This window comes from Lactuca sativa, chromosome 1, assembly GCF_002870075.4.
Source record: "Lactuca sativa cultivar Salinas chromosome 1, Lsat_Salinas_v11, whole genome shotgun sequence".
Lineage (NCBI taxonomy): Eukaryota > Viridiplantae > Streptophyta > Magnoliopsida > Asterales > Asteraceae > Lactuca > Lactuca sativa.
Window position 1 is genome coordinate 146,763,981 of NC_056623.2, and position 13,867 is coordinate 146,777,847.

The window sequence follows — 13,867 nt, forward strand, 5'->3', positions numbered from 1 at the left end:
GGAGTTTATGGCCTAGCATAGGACTCATGGCCGTAAACTCCTATATACCATTGAAAAATTGTGTAAATGATTCCAAATAAATCACATGTGATTGCTAAAATTGTTCCAAGGCCTTACATGAATTTTTAGGCATAAAATGACATGTTTCTAGGAATTTACGGCCATGGAACACATGCTATGGCCGTAAACTCTCAAATGATGAGTTTGGTTGTGTTTAAAGCCCCAAAACTATTTTTGGTTGGTTCTATGATTTATTCCAAGGCTTTTGGTGGTGTTGGATGGCTTTCTAACACCTTGAAAATGAGTTTACACCCATGATTGAGGAGTTTACAGCCCAAGCACATGCCTTGGCCGTAAACTCATATAAATCCCCCAAAATTTATGTTTAAAGTGTTTCATGGTTAAAGCAATTATTCTACAAGTCGTATATAAGCCTCATTGGTGTTTTGGAAGGGTTTAAGGTCATAAAAACCCCATATATATGAATTTACGGCCCAAGCATGTGCCTTGGCCGTAAACTCCTTCAAATACCTCAAAATCCATGTCTAAAATGTTCCAAGTCCATTCCATGAAGTCATTTAGCCATATCTAAGTCTCAACATTGTTTAGGAGGGGTTTAAAGGCATAAAAATCCCCTTACTATGTGTTTACGGCCCAAGCTCCTTCCAGGGCCGTAAACTCATATAAAAGACCTTAATTCATGTTTTAATCTCGAAATTGAAGGCCAAAGATGCTATACAGTGAGTTTGGGAAGGTACTTTAGAGATTTGAGGCCTTAAAATTGAGTTTTGGACCCTTAAATTTGGATTTAGGAGAGAGGTTAGAGAGAGAGTAGTGAGAGAGAGAGAAAGCTTCAAATGCAAGGTTTAACACGTTTATATAGGTCACAAGACTTGGACACGGTGGAATTCTACCGGATACCGGCATTAAACGGGGCTTTTGGTCGCACCCGATTAAGTTTCCGAGACCCGGCGGGGAAGTTTCTAAAACTTATGAAATAAATAATTTGGGCTAATTTCATGAGTTCCTAAGGGTTTTGGACACTCATTAGCATCAATTATACGTATAAGCTTAATTAACTTAACCCAAAAATGACATCGAAACGTTTCGATAAACGGCGAGTTATACGGGTAGAATGGGTTTTCGGCGATGAACAACTTCGGGTTGTTACTGTTGGAATAGTGTCTAAGGCTGTAACTATATCCGGTTGTGCATGGTCCTTTTGGGTTGCCTTCACCATAGCAACTTGATAGGATGATTTATTTAGAGAGAATAAATATTATTAATATATTATGGGAATAATATAATGAATAATATATTTGTTATTTGATTAATATAAGTCATAGAATTAATTAGAATTAATTTGGTGACTTAAAGAGATTAATTAAATAAGGGGGTATAAACTGTCAATTGTTTGATAGTTAAGCTTTAAACTGTAAATCCATTTGGATATACTTTGGACGGATTCTAAGAGCTTTAGGAAAGCTAAAATCGTCCATATGCTTATCTAGGAATGGATTTGGATAGCCTTAAGAGAAGATTATCTGATAGGGACTTATCTGTAATCATTAAGGAATCTACAAGTATAAATAGACCCCATGGCATAGGGAATTCGATACTTCTGAAAAAGCAAGAGAACTCTGGTCGAATTCCTCCCCTCTCCTCTCTCCTAAATCATTCTTATTGCTTTGGTGTTTGTAAGCCATTAGAGGAGTGACACTTGTGACTCTAGAAGCTCCAAGACCTCAAGATCAACAAGGAACTCAAAGGTATGATTCTAGATCTGTTTTAATGTTCTTGTTTAACCTAATTAGTAATTAGAAGTCTTGGATTCAAAGCATGTTTATTAGAAAGCCTAGATCCGAGCATTAGGGTTTTGCATGCGCACATAGGAAAGTTCTTATGGCTAAAACCCATCAGTGGTATCAGAGCCTAGCTTGGTTTTCTGTAAATTGTTGCTTGATTAACTGAAACAAACCTGCAAAATTTGAATTTTTGGTTTCTGAGTCATGGACTCGGCGAGTCTCAAAGTGGACTCGGCGAGTAGGCCTGACTCGGCGAGTCCATTTGTGCACTCGGCGAGTCCAGGCGTCAGGAATGGCCAGATTCGGGATTTCTTTGTGTTTATCTTATCTTAACTTACCATAAACTAATTAGATCAACATTAATTCGTTTTTCTGATAAATATAACTATTATCTTGATCTAATTAAAGGTAATTATCAACTAATTAAATATTTAATTTCCTTATATGATAATTAATTAATTATTTTGATTATTTTGGTAATTATCTTAAAAAGAAATCTTGAATAAATCAAATATAGATAATTAGGATATTAATTGTTAATTGGAATTATTTGTTATTTGATCCTCCATGTTTTAAATGTTTAAAAACCTACCCTCATGTTTTGAAATTTACTTTTGTGATTAAAAGTTTTAATTTAGACAACTTAAATTTCAAACCCTAGATTTTAAAAGTTTTAAAATACAACCCTATACTAATATGATATTACTAGAATAATATATATATGTATAACTAAATGCTAGTCTTACCGTTAGTAGGCCTCATTCACGAAGCCGATCTATAAGGTGGGTATAAGGTTGCGGCCTATAAAATGGCGCTTAATGGGTGTACACTCACACCCACCGCTTGCTTGATTGGTGGAGGGTCGTTAGCCGAACGGGTAGGATAGGGCAACCTCATCCTCTCATTAAAAGTATAATAAGAAATACAAGTAACTACACATATTACAAAAATTTCCCAATCCTAGTTACTTTAGGAAAAGTGAATTGATGCAATCCCATGAAATTACACTTTGCACCTTGCTAAGATGTTGGTGGAGCGTGTGTGGTTTACCGGCACACTAATTGGTTCTAAGCGAAGGTGGCAAAGGGTGATTCGTTGTTTATCATAGTTCAATGGAGCGTGTGTGGTTTACCGGCACATTGAATAGGTGATTGTTACAATGAAGGCGCCATGTGAATTTGCATGGTAATTCACACCCGCTTTGTGATCCTCGGCATCCCAGTCACAAACAAGAGGGGCATATCGAGATTTAAACATGCCATTGAATAGTTTCAATGAATCTCATCCGAACCTAGGAATTCTCAAAAAACACTTAGGACTAATAGTTTAAGTTTCGTGATGGAGAATTAGTAAATCGTCATTCACTTACCTTCAATTTATTTGCATGTTAGATTACGGCATCCCTTTTCTAGTATGTAAATGTTATTGTTGGATCCTAGCCCTAATTTTCTTATTGGGTGATAATTAGGGATTCTTATTCTAATCTATCTTTGTCCTTTTCTAATTGTAGATGTCGAACGCAAACAACGCTGCTGCTAGTTCTTTCACATTGATGAGCCTTTGCCAAAAGGTCACCTTCGATGGAACGAACTTTAGCGAATGGATAAGATACATTCGCACCATTGCTCGCTATGAGGACAAAGAGTATGTCCTCGATGAGAAGCTAGAGAAAATCAACACCGAAATCGCTACTCCAGCCGAAATCACCGCCTTTGAAACTCATGAGCGAGATGCAACGAAGGTACATTGCATCATGATCGCCACCATGAACTCCGAATTCCAAAAGTCCTACGAGGACATGTACCCGTACGAGATGCACCAAGACTTATTGGAGAGGTATCACCAAAACGCGAGACAAGAGAGGTACGAGATTTTCACTAACATGATTTCCGCGAAGATGGGTCATGGAGAATCTCTTACCGTGCACTTGCAAAAGATGCAAAGGTATGTCGACCGCCTTCGCAAGTTAAATGTTGACTTCGGTGAGGATTTGGCGATCGACATGGTGCTTCACTCTTTGCCTCCGATGTACAATCAATTTAGGATGACCTACCACATGAACAAAGAAGAGGTCACCCTAAGCAAGCTCCAAGGTCTCTTGAGGGTTGCTGAGAGCAACTTTAAAGACAAGTCTGTTGCACCTACTCCCAATCCGCCCGCTGCTCCTGTCTTGGCTATTGGACAAGGGAAGGGAAAGAAGAGGAAAGCTTCATCGAAGAACCATCGCAAGGTGAAAGCCCGAGATGGTGCCTCTTCTAGTGGGACCAAAGTTGATCCCGCCAAGCCCTGCTCTAACCCGAAGGAGGCAGAGTGTCACCACTGCCACAAGATAGGACATTGGAAAAGAAGCTGCCCGGATTACCTGCAAGCAATCAAAGAAGGAAAGATCAAGCCATCTTTCGCAGGTATATATACAATCAAATCTAACGATTCTAATCATGCTATTTCTTGGGTTCTTGATACCGGTTGTGGTTATCACATTTGTTCTAATGTGCAGGGACTAAGAAGAAGTAGGGATGTGGAGCAAGGAAGGATCAATCTAATCATGGGGAACAGAAGATCGTCGCCTGTAACCAAGATTGGAGTGTATTCCTTAGTGCTTAGGAATAGTTTAGTTTTAGATTTGAACAATTGTTGCTATTCGCCAGAAATGGCAAGAAACATCATTTCATTTCATGGTTTATTTAGACAAGGATTTAGATTTTCTTTTAATAATGAGAATGGTTCTATTTTGGCTTATCTAAATGGTGTCTTTTACTTTGAAGCTATACCATGCAATGGAATATATGAAACTGTTATGATTGTTGATGACTTTGGAAATGATGTTTTGAATATTGATTCTTCCACTAGTATGGATAAAGCATCCTTGTGGCATTGTCGTCTTGGACATGTCAACAAGAAACGCATAGCCCAACTCCAAAAGGATGGAGTGTTGGAGTCATTCGACCTTAGGGAAGATGACACATGCGAGTCTTGTTTGCTTGGAAAGATGACTAAGTCGCCCTTCACAAGTACTTGTGAAAGGGGCGAGGGTCTATTGGACCTAATACATACCGATGTATGTGGACCGTTTAGATCAACCACGAAGGATGGGAACCGCTTCTATGTGACTTTTACCGATGACTATAGTAGATATGGGTATATCTACTTAATCAAGCAAAAGTCAGACACCTTTGAAAAGTTCAAAGAGTTCAAGAATGAAGTGGAGAATCAATTGGGCAGGAAAATCAAGATGCTTCGATCCGATCGAGGAGGAGAGTACCTAAGTCTTGAATTCCACGAATATCTCAAGGAGTGTGGAATAGTTTCGCAATTGACGCCTCCTAGGACACCGCAGTTGAATGGTGTGGCAGAAAGGCGTAATCGAACCTTATTGGATATGGTTCGCTCTATGATGAGTCGTGCTTCACTACCAATCTCTTTTTGGGGGTATGCCTTAGAGACTGCCGCCCATATCCTTAACCGAGTCCCTACTAAGAAGGTTGCCAAAACACCTCACGAGATGTGGACAGGGAAAGCTCCCTCGTTGGCACATATCAAGGTTTGGGGTTGCGAGGCTTTCGTAAGACGAGATACTCACGACAAGCTTGAACCTCGAAGTGAGCGATGTATTTTCATCGGCTACCCGCAGACATCCTTTGGATATCTCTTCTATAGACCGAAGGACAATGTTGTCTTCGTTGCGAGGAGAGGAGTTTTCCGAGAGCGAGAACTCATAAGCCAAGGAGACAGTGGGAGGCAAATTGAACTTGAAGAGATTCAAGAGTCGATGGATGAAGGAACCTCTACCACTGGCACTCAACCCGAGGAGGAAACTCCGGTTGAACCAATTGACGAATCCTTACCTCTTAGACGTTCCGATAGAGTTAGAGTTCATCCCCAGTTCTATGGCTTTCATATTACTACCGAAGGGGACACGTATATTAGTGATGGTATACTAGTAAATCTTGATGAACCTAATAGCTACAAGGAAGCCATGGCAGGCCCGGAGTCTGTAAAGTGGAAAGAGGCAATGGATAGCGAGATCCAATCCATGTATGATAACCAAGTTTGGAATTTGGTTGATTACGTGCCCGGACGTAAGACCGTTAGGTGCAAATGGATCTTCAAGAAGAAGACCGACGTGGATGGGAACGTACACACATATAAAGCGCGATTGGTCGCGAAGGGCTTTACTCAGACTCCCGGAGTTGACTATGATGAGACCTTCTCACCAGTTGCGAAGATTAAATCTATTAGAGTGATGTTAGCAATTGCCGCATTTCATGATTATGAGATTTGGCAAATGGATGTCAAGACCGCTTTCCTTAACGGAAAGTTGGCTGAGGATGTTTACATGGCTCAGCCAGAGGGGTTTGTGGATCCGAAGCATCCGGATAGAGTGTGTAAGCTTGAGAAGTCCATTTATGGACTTAAGCAAGCATCTCGCAGATGGAATCTTTGTTTCGATGAGAAAGTCAAAGAGTTTGGATTTGTACGAAGCGAAGACGAATCTTGTGTATATGTCAAAGCCAGTGGGAGTATAGTAAGCTTCCTCGTTCTATATGTCGATGACATTTTACTCATAGGAAATGACATCCCGACTCTGCAGGAGGTAAAGTCCTGGCTCGGGAAGTGTTTCGCTATGAAGGACCTCGGAGAGGCTTCTTACATTTTGGGAATAAGGATAATAAGAGAAAGAAGTAAGAGACTAATTGGACTTAGTCAGAATACTTACTTAGAGAAGGTACTAAAACGTTTTAGTATGGAAAACTCAAAGAAGGGAGAACTACCGATACAAAGTAATGCCAAGTTGAGTAAGACTCAAAGTCCGAGTACCGAAGCTGAGATAGCAGAAATGAGCCGAGTACCATACGCTTCCGCAGTTGGCTCAATCATGTACGCTATGACTTGTACTCGCCCTGATGTAGCCTTCGCTTTGAGCATGGTTAGCAGATATCAAGGGAATCCTGGCAAAGCCCATTGGATAGCGGTGAAGAATATCCTTAAGTACCTTCGGAGGACGAAGGAATGGTTCTTAGTCCTCGGAGGAAGTGATGACTTGAAGGTGCGAGGGTATAGTGACGCCAGTTTTCAAACCGACAGGGACAACTACCGTTCGCAGTCGGGCTGGGTCTTTACCCTAAATGGAGGAGCAGTGACATGGAAAAGTTCCAAGCAAGAAACCGTAGCTGATTCAACGTGCGAATCAGAGTACATTGCAGCGAGCGAAGCGTCGAAGGAGGCAATATGGCTAAAGAACTTCATCGGTGATCTTGGAGTCGTACCTGCCATAAAGGAGCCAATGGAGATTTTCTGTGATAACGAAGGTGCGGTTGCCTTAACCAAGGAACCGAGGGATCATGGTAGATCAAGACATATCGACAGAAAGTATCACTTCATTAGACATCGTGTAGAAGAAGGACAACTCGTAGTTAAGAGGATATCATCAGAAGATAACCCAGCAGATCTGCTTACGAAGGGACTGAGTAGGGTTAAGCACTTGCAGCATGCTAGGAGTATTGGGCTGAAGGATGATATTAGCATAGATTAGATAGTATTAGAAACGTGTAATAGATAAATGTAATTGACATTTGGTGATTAAATAAAGGAGTCTTATTTATGAGTAATGTTACTATCTTATGTTAATTGTTTAAGCTATTGTTTCACTTTGCATGTTTTGACTTCCAGAATAATTGAGGTTATTAGGAATAATCGAATTATTCAAATGGTCCACAATCATTCATATGTTGGAAGTAGATATGAAAGAAGATTGTCGTGAATTGGTGTGTAGAATGTGTAAATGATGTTAGACATAGCAAAGGATTGCTGCAACGTTCATGAGTGCTTATGAACTAGTTTTGAGCATTGGAATAAACCCGCGCTTGCTGGAATCACCTTATGGAATAAGATATAAAAGGTGATCGCAAGACGATAATATCATATAGTCTTAAAACCTAGATATATGGTTTATTATTTGTTAATTGATTGTACATTGATAATACGAAAACGCATCAGTAACTTGGTGTTATAAAACGTATTGTTGTGTATAGTTGGTAAATGAATAAGTAAATGCATATAAGTCGAAGTTTATCTGTAACTTTTATCTAAGAAGGTAAAAGCGATATCTCGGCCGCTCGATGATTTGATTTGACTTATGTGCCGGGCCCGGTCAGAACTGAATTGATGTGTTCGATTAAGTTCTATGTCAAATAAATCAGAGATCGAGAAACCTAAATGCTTGACTAACCATTCCATAGGATTGTCAGCATGATATCTAACAGAGGACTATACGTTCCCTTATCTAAAGGACAAGATTGATTAGATCAGAGTTGACAGCGTCTTTGAGAGCTACGATTGCAAACCGAATTGTACTTGTATAGTTACTAGACTTATCCAAGTGGGAGACTGTTGGAATAGTGTCTAAGGCTGTAACTATATCCGGTTGTGCATGGTCCTTTTGGGTTGCCTTCACCATAGCAACTTGATAGGATGATTTATTTAGAGAGAATAAATATTATTAATATATTATGGGAATAATATAATGAATAATATATTTGTTATTTGATTAATATAAGTCATAGAATTAATTAGAATTAATTTGGTGACTTAAAGAGATTAATTAAATAAGGGGGTATAAACTGTCAATTGTTTGATAGTTAAGCTTTAAACTGTAAATCCATTTGGATATACTTTGGACGGATTCTAAGAGCTTTAGGAAAGCTAAAATCGTCCATATGCTTATCTAGGAATGGATTTGGATAGCCTTAAGAGAAGATTATCTGATAGGGACTTATCTGTAATCATTAAGGAATCTACAAGTATAAATAGACCCCATGGCATAGGGAATTCGATACTTCTGAAAAAGCAAGAGAACTCTGGTCGAATTCCTCCCCTCTCCTCTCTCCTAAATCATTCTTATTGCTTTGGTGTTTGTAAGCCATTAGAGGAGTGACACTTGTGACTCTAGAAGCTCCAAGACCTCAAGATCAACAAGGAACTCAAAGGTATGATTCTAGATCTGTTTTAATGTTCTTGTTTAACCTAATTAGTAATTAGAAGTCTTGGATTCAAAGCATGTTTATTAGAAAGCCTAGATCCGAGCATTAGGGTTTTGCATGCGCACATAGGAAAGTTCTTATGGCTAAAACCCATCAGTTACAACTTGTATGTCCCTGGGATTCAGTAATTACAGGTGACAAACAACTTTTGAAGAAGGGACGTTGCGGCGCCAGTTTAAATTCATATTTTGGCATCATATTGTAAATGGTTTTTGAACATGTACCATTTAACAATGTAAACTTTCAATTATATATATGATGGTTGTATTGCTTTCTTTACTATGTATTCATTTGTTATGTTACCATATGAAGTCATCTGCCCCCGAACGTTTCCGCCGTTCCGGTTTGGGGGTGTGATAGATTGGTATCAGAGCAATGTTTATAGTGAACTATGTATATCGAACCACATAAGATATACAAACTATAAATGCTTAAGGGACTAATACTCTCTAACGAAACATTTTCTTTCTACGCCTAAGCCGTGTTTCGTTTAACTTAAATTGTTAGTTCATTTAAGTACAAATACATGCATACAACAACTTATTTCATGATTATAACTATACAACAAGTATTTAGACAAGTTGGACACTACGATTAAGACTCGATATATGTAATCAGATTTGGGACAAATATAGCATGATCAACTATATTTGCCTGAGATCGGACCAATGTATATCAAGGAATGCTCGTAGTGAGCAACAAGTCAAAACTTACCAAAAACATCACAAGGATCAAACACAAGAATTTAAATACTATAGGAGTATTTGTTGCATAAAATAGCTTAACTTACATGTTTAGTCTTACATGTTCAAAATTTATTCAATTCTTATAACCCTATTCTCGTATAGTCAAATGGCTGGATTTCATCACCCCGGCGACCCCTACTATCCTAACCAAGGCAACGGGGGTTGGATCGAAGAGGATCCCGAGGAGGACGAAGAACCCATAGAATTGGACGAAGAGGATGACTCCGGTACCGACTCAGAGCCGGAAGTGATCAACCCACCACCCGCACAACCTCCCGTCTTCGTAAGGAACTTTCAAGGACCGACTCCCATTTGGGGAAGTCACCTCCACCATTGGAGCCAACAACAAAGTCTACGCCCTCCCTACGGCATGTGCCGAGACTCCTATGATGTTTGCGGCGGAGGTTCAGCTGATCGGGCACTCCCAGTCATCGTAGGCAAACTAGCAATCAGTCCTACAAATCTGGAGTTCAAGCTAGCCAGATTCTGGAAGTCAACGTGGAAGTACAGGTTCACACATCCGACATTTGTAGGCTGGACAGAGCTCAGGACAATGCCCAACTCCAAACCGAGGCATTCCAAGCGCAAATGATTGCAGCCCTCGCCGAATTGAGCGAACAACAAGCCGCCTTTGATAGGCGTCTTATGGAATCAAAGCAATCGGATGCCGAGTCAAGCTCCAAGCGTAACCTACGTCGCAAGTAGTGCTTGCCAAAATCCCAAATTTTGTTATAAGTTAGGACCTCGGCTAAAAGTTTTTAATTTTTCTTAGACTTTGTAACCGGAGACCCTTTATAGGGGTCAAATTTTCGTGATCATTGTATCAACTATTATATTAATATAAGTGGCACCCTATTACAACTAAGTTGAGTATTTCGTTCAATCCTTAAAATGTTATGGAGAAACCATATGCTTGTTTCATATATTCAGTCTTACATATAACTTGAACAATAGCAATTTACTTCATGAGACACATTCTTTTTCTATGCTATGGAATTCTTATCTTTGTCTTTTCAACCTATAGTTGAAGGATACCTTCGTGTAGAAACCCGAGACGAAACAACGGTGGGGAAGCACCTATACCACCGCCGCCTCCACCTCCTCAATTTGATGATGCCAAGTTCCAAGCAGCAGTCACAGCAGTTGTGGCGGCTGCCATGTCACAACTCAATACCCCTATTACTACTGGCTCGGGAATTGGCATGCTTCCTTCCAACCATGGCAAGAGTCATGGACAACCCTGAGAATGCACCTATAAAGACTTTATGAATGCCAAACCCCGGATGTTTAATGGGACAGGTGGTGCGATGATTTTGAGACAGTGGATTGAAAGGACAGAGTCAGTCTTTGAAATCTGCTCCTGTCCCGAGCACAGCAAAGTTAAGTTTGCCACCTTCACGCTTACAAATAGAGCTTTAACTTGGTGGAATGGCCACGTTAAGGTACTTACTCTGATAGTGGCGAATTCCATAAGCTAGGAGAGCTTAAAAATCATGCTGATGAGAGAATACTGTCCACGAGGAGAGATTCAAAAACTCGAACACGAACTCTAGACTCTTGGAATGATTGGTACCGACATAGCAACTTATACCAACAGATTCTGCGATCTGGCAATCCTTTGCCCAGATATGATTGCTCCTGAGAGCAAGAAAATACAAAGATACATTTGGGGACTATCACCCCAAATTCAGTCAAGCGTGTTAGCTTCAAAACCTGACACTTTTGAAAGTGCCAAGGAACTGGCACAATCTCTTGTTGATCACGGGAGTCATCAGAACTCAACAATTTCTGCACCAGAACCACAAAAGGGAATTAACAACAAAAATAATAGGAAGAGAGGATGGAATAAAGGGAATGCTGGATCTTTCCAAGAATCCTCGAAGAAACAACAACTAGTTTCAGTGAATGCTGCTACTATACCTACTACCGTTCCTACAAATCCGTACCCAACAAAGCCTTATGTAGGTAACCTTCCAAAGTGCACCAAATGCACTTACCACCATCATTGACCTTGTCGGGAACTGCAGTGCTCCAACTGCAACAGAAAAGGACACGCTGTTCGTTTCTGGAAGGCACCCGCAAAGTTGATCACTCAAGTTCCCAACGCTGGTGTAGGCCAAGCTTGTTATGGTTATGGTGAGGTGGGCCACTACAAGAGAAGCTGCCCAAAGGCAGCAAATACCGGCGGTGTGGGACGAGTTTTGGCTATAGGCCATGAAGAAGCCGTAGTTGATCCTACAGTAGTTGCTGGTACGTTTCTTCTCGATAATTCGTATGCATGCATACCATTCGATAGTGGAACAGAGAGAAGCTTCGTGAGTCAAAACTTTATTCACTTACTTAAACATAAACCAAGCAAGTTAGAAAAATCATTCACTATAGAAATGGCAAACGGATTAACAGAAAACACTAACTGCATATACATGGGCTGTATATTAACTTTAGACGGTCATTCTTTCCCAATCAACCTCATGTCGGTCCAAATTAAAACTTTCAACGTCATAGTCGGCATGGATTGGTTAAGTCTTCTTTGTGCCGACATCATGTGTTCGAGAAAGCAGTTCCTCTTAACCTCCCTAACGATGAAACATTAGTGATTTACGACGACAAATCAAGTACAAACCTTCGCATCATTTCGTGCATCCAAGCTCGAAAGTGTTTGCGGAAGGATTGTCATACATTTCTTGCACATATCGTCGATACGAGTCAGGAACTACAGGACATCAAAAGCATTCCAGAAATATGCGACTTTCCCGATATCTTTCCAGAAGAACTACCGGGATTACCACCACAACGCCAACTCGAGTTCAGAATCGACTTAGTTCCTGGGGCTACCCCTGTAGCGAAATCGCCTTATCGCCTGGCACCAGCAGAGATGCAAGGACTTTCCATTTAGCTTAACGAACTCCATCAAAAAGGATTCATTAGACCAAGTTTTTCACCTTGTGGAGCATCAGTCTTGTTTGTAAAGAAGAAACACAGATCGTTCCGTATGTGCATTGGCTACAGAGAACTGAACAAACTTACTATCAAAAATTGATATCCTCTGCCCTGCATTGACGACCTATTTGATCAACTTCAAGGAGCAAACTACTTCTTGAAGATAGATCTACGATTCAGATATCACCAATTACAAGTACTAGAGGAGGATATTCCCGAGATAGCCTTCCGAACTCGTTATGGACACTACGAGTTTGTAGTGATGTCGTTCGGATTAACCAACACACCAGTGGTATTCATGGACCTAATGAATAGGGTGTGCCGTCCTTACTTAGATCAGTTCGTCATCGTCTTCGTCAATGATATACTTATCTACTCCCGAAGTAAGGAAGAGCATAGTAAGCACCTAAGAAAAGTCTTAGAAACACTATGATCGGAGAAGCTCTATGCGAAGTTCTCTAAATGCGAATTTTGGATTCGAAGAGTCGAATTTTTAGGCCACGTTGTTAGCGAGAAGGGGATACATGTTGACCCCTCAAAAATTAAGGCCACTGAGAACTGGTCGGCACCAAAGACACCTACAGAGATTTGTCAATTTCTAGGTCTCGCTGGCTACTATCGCAGATTCATAAAGAACTTCTCTAGCATTGCGAAACCTCTTACTACATTAACCCAGAAAGGTGTGGCCTTTGACTGGGAAGCAAAACAAGAGAAGGCGTTCAAAACACTGAAACAGGCCTTGTGCACCGCGCCGATACTATCCCTCCCTGAAGGGATAGAAGATTTTGTAGTGTATTGCGATACATCAAAACAAGGACTTGGTTGTGTTCTTATGCAAAGAGGGAAGGTTATTGCTTATGCTTCCCATCAGATTAAGACACACGAAGTAAACTATACAACACACGATCTTGAGTTAGGAGCAGTGGTATTTTCTCTGAAGATCTAGAGACACTACCTGTACGGAACAAAGAGCACTATCTTCACCTACCATAAGAGCCTTCGACACATTTTTGATCAGAAGGAGCTTAACATGCGACAGTGACGATGGGTTGAGCTACTAAATGACTACGAATGTGAAGTTCATTATCATCCTGGCAAGGCCAATGTAGTAGCTGACGCCCTCAGTAGAAAAGAATACACTGGTCGGAGAGTCAAATCTCTGACTATGACTATCCATTCCTACTTATCCACACAAATTAAGGAGGCTCAACTGGAAGCTTTGCAACCTGAAAATGTGGCGGCTGAATACCTAAGAGGAATGGAAAAGAATCAAGAAATCAAGGGTGGCGAAGCATATTAACTCATGGACCGTATATGGACACCAAAACATGGTGGT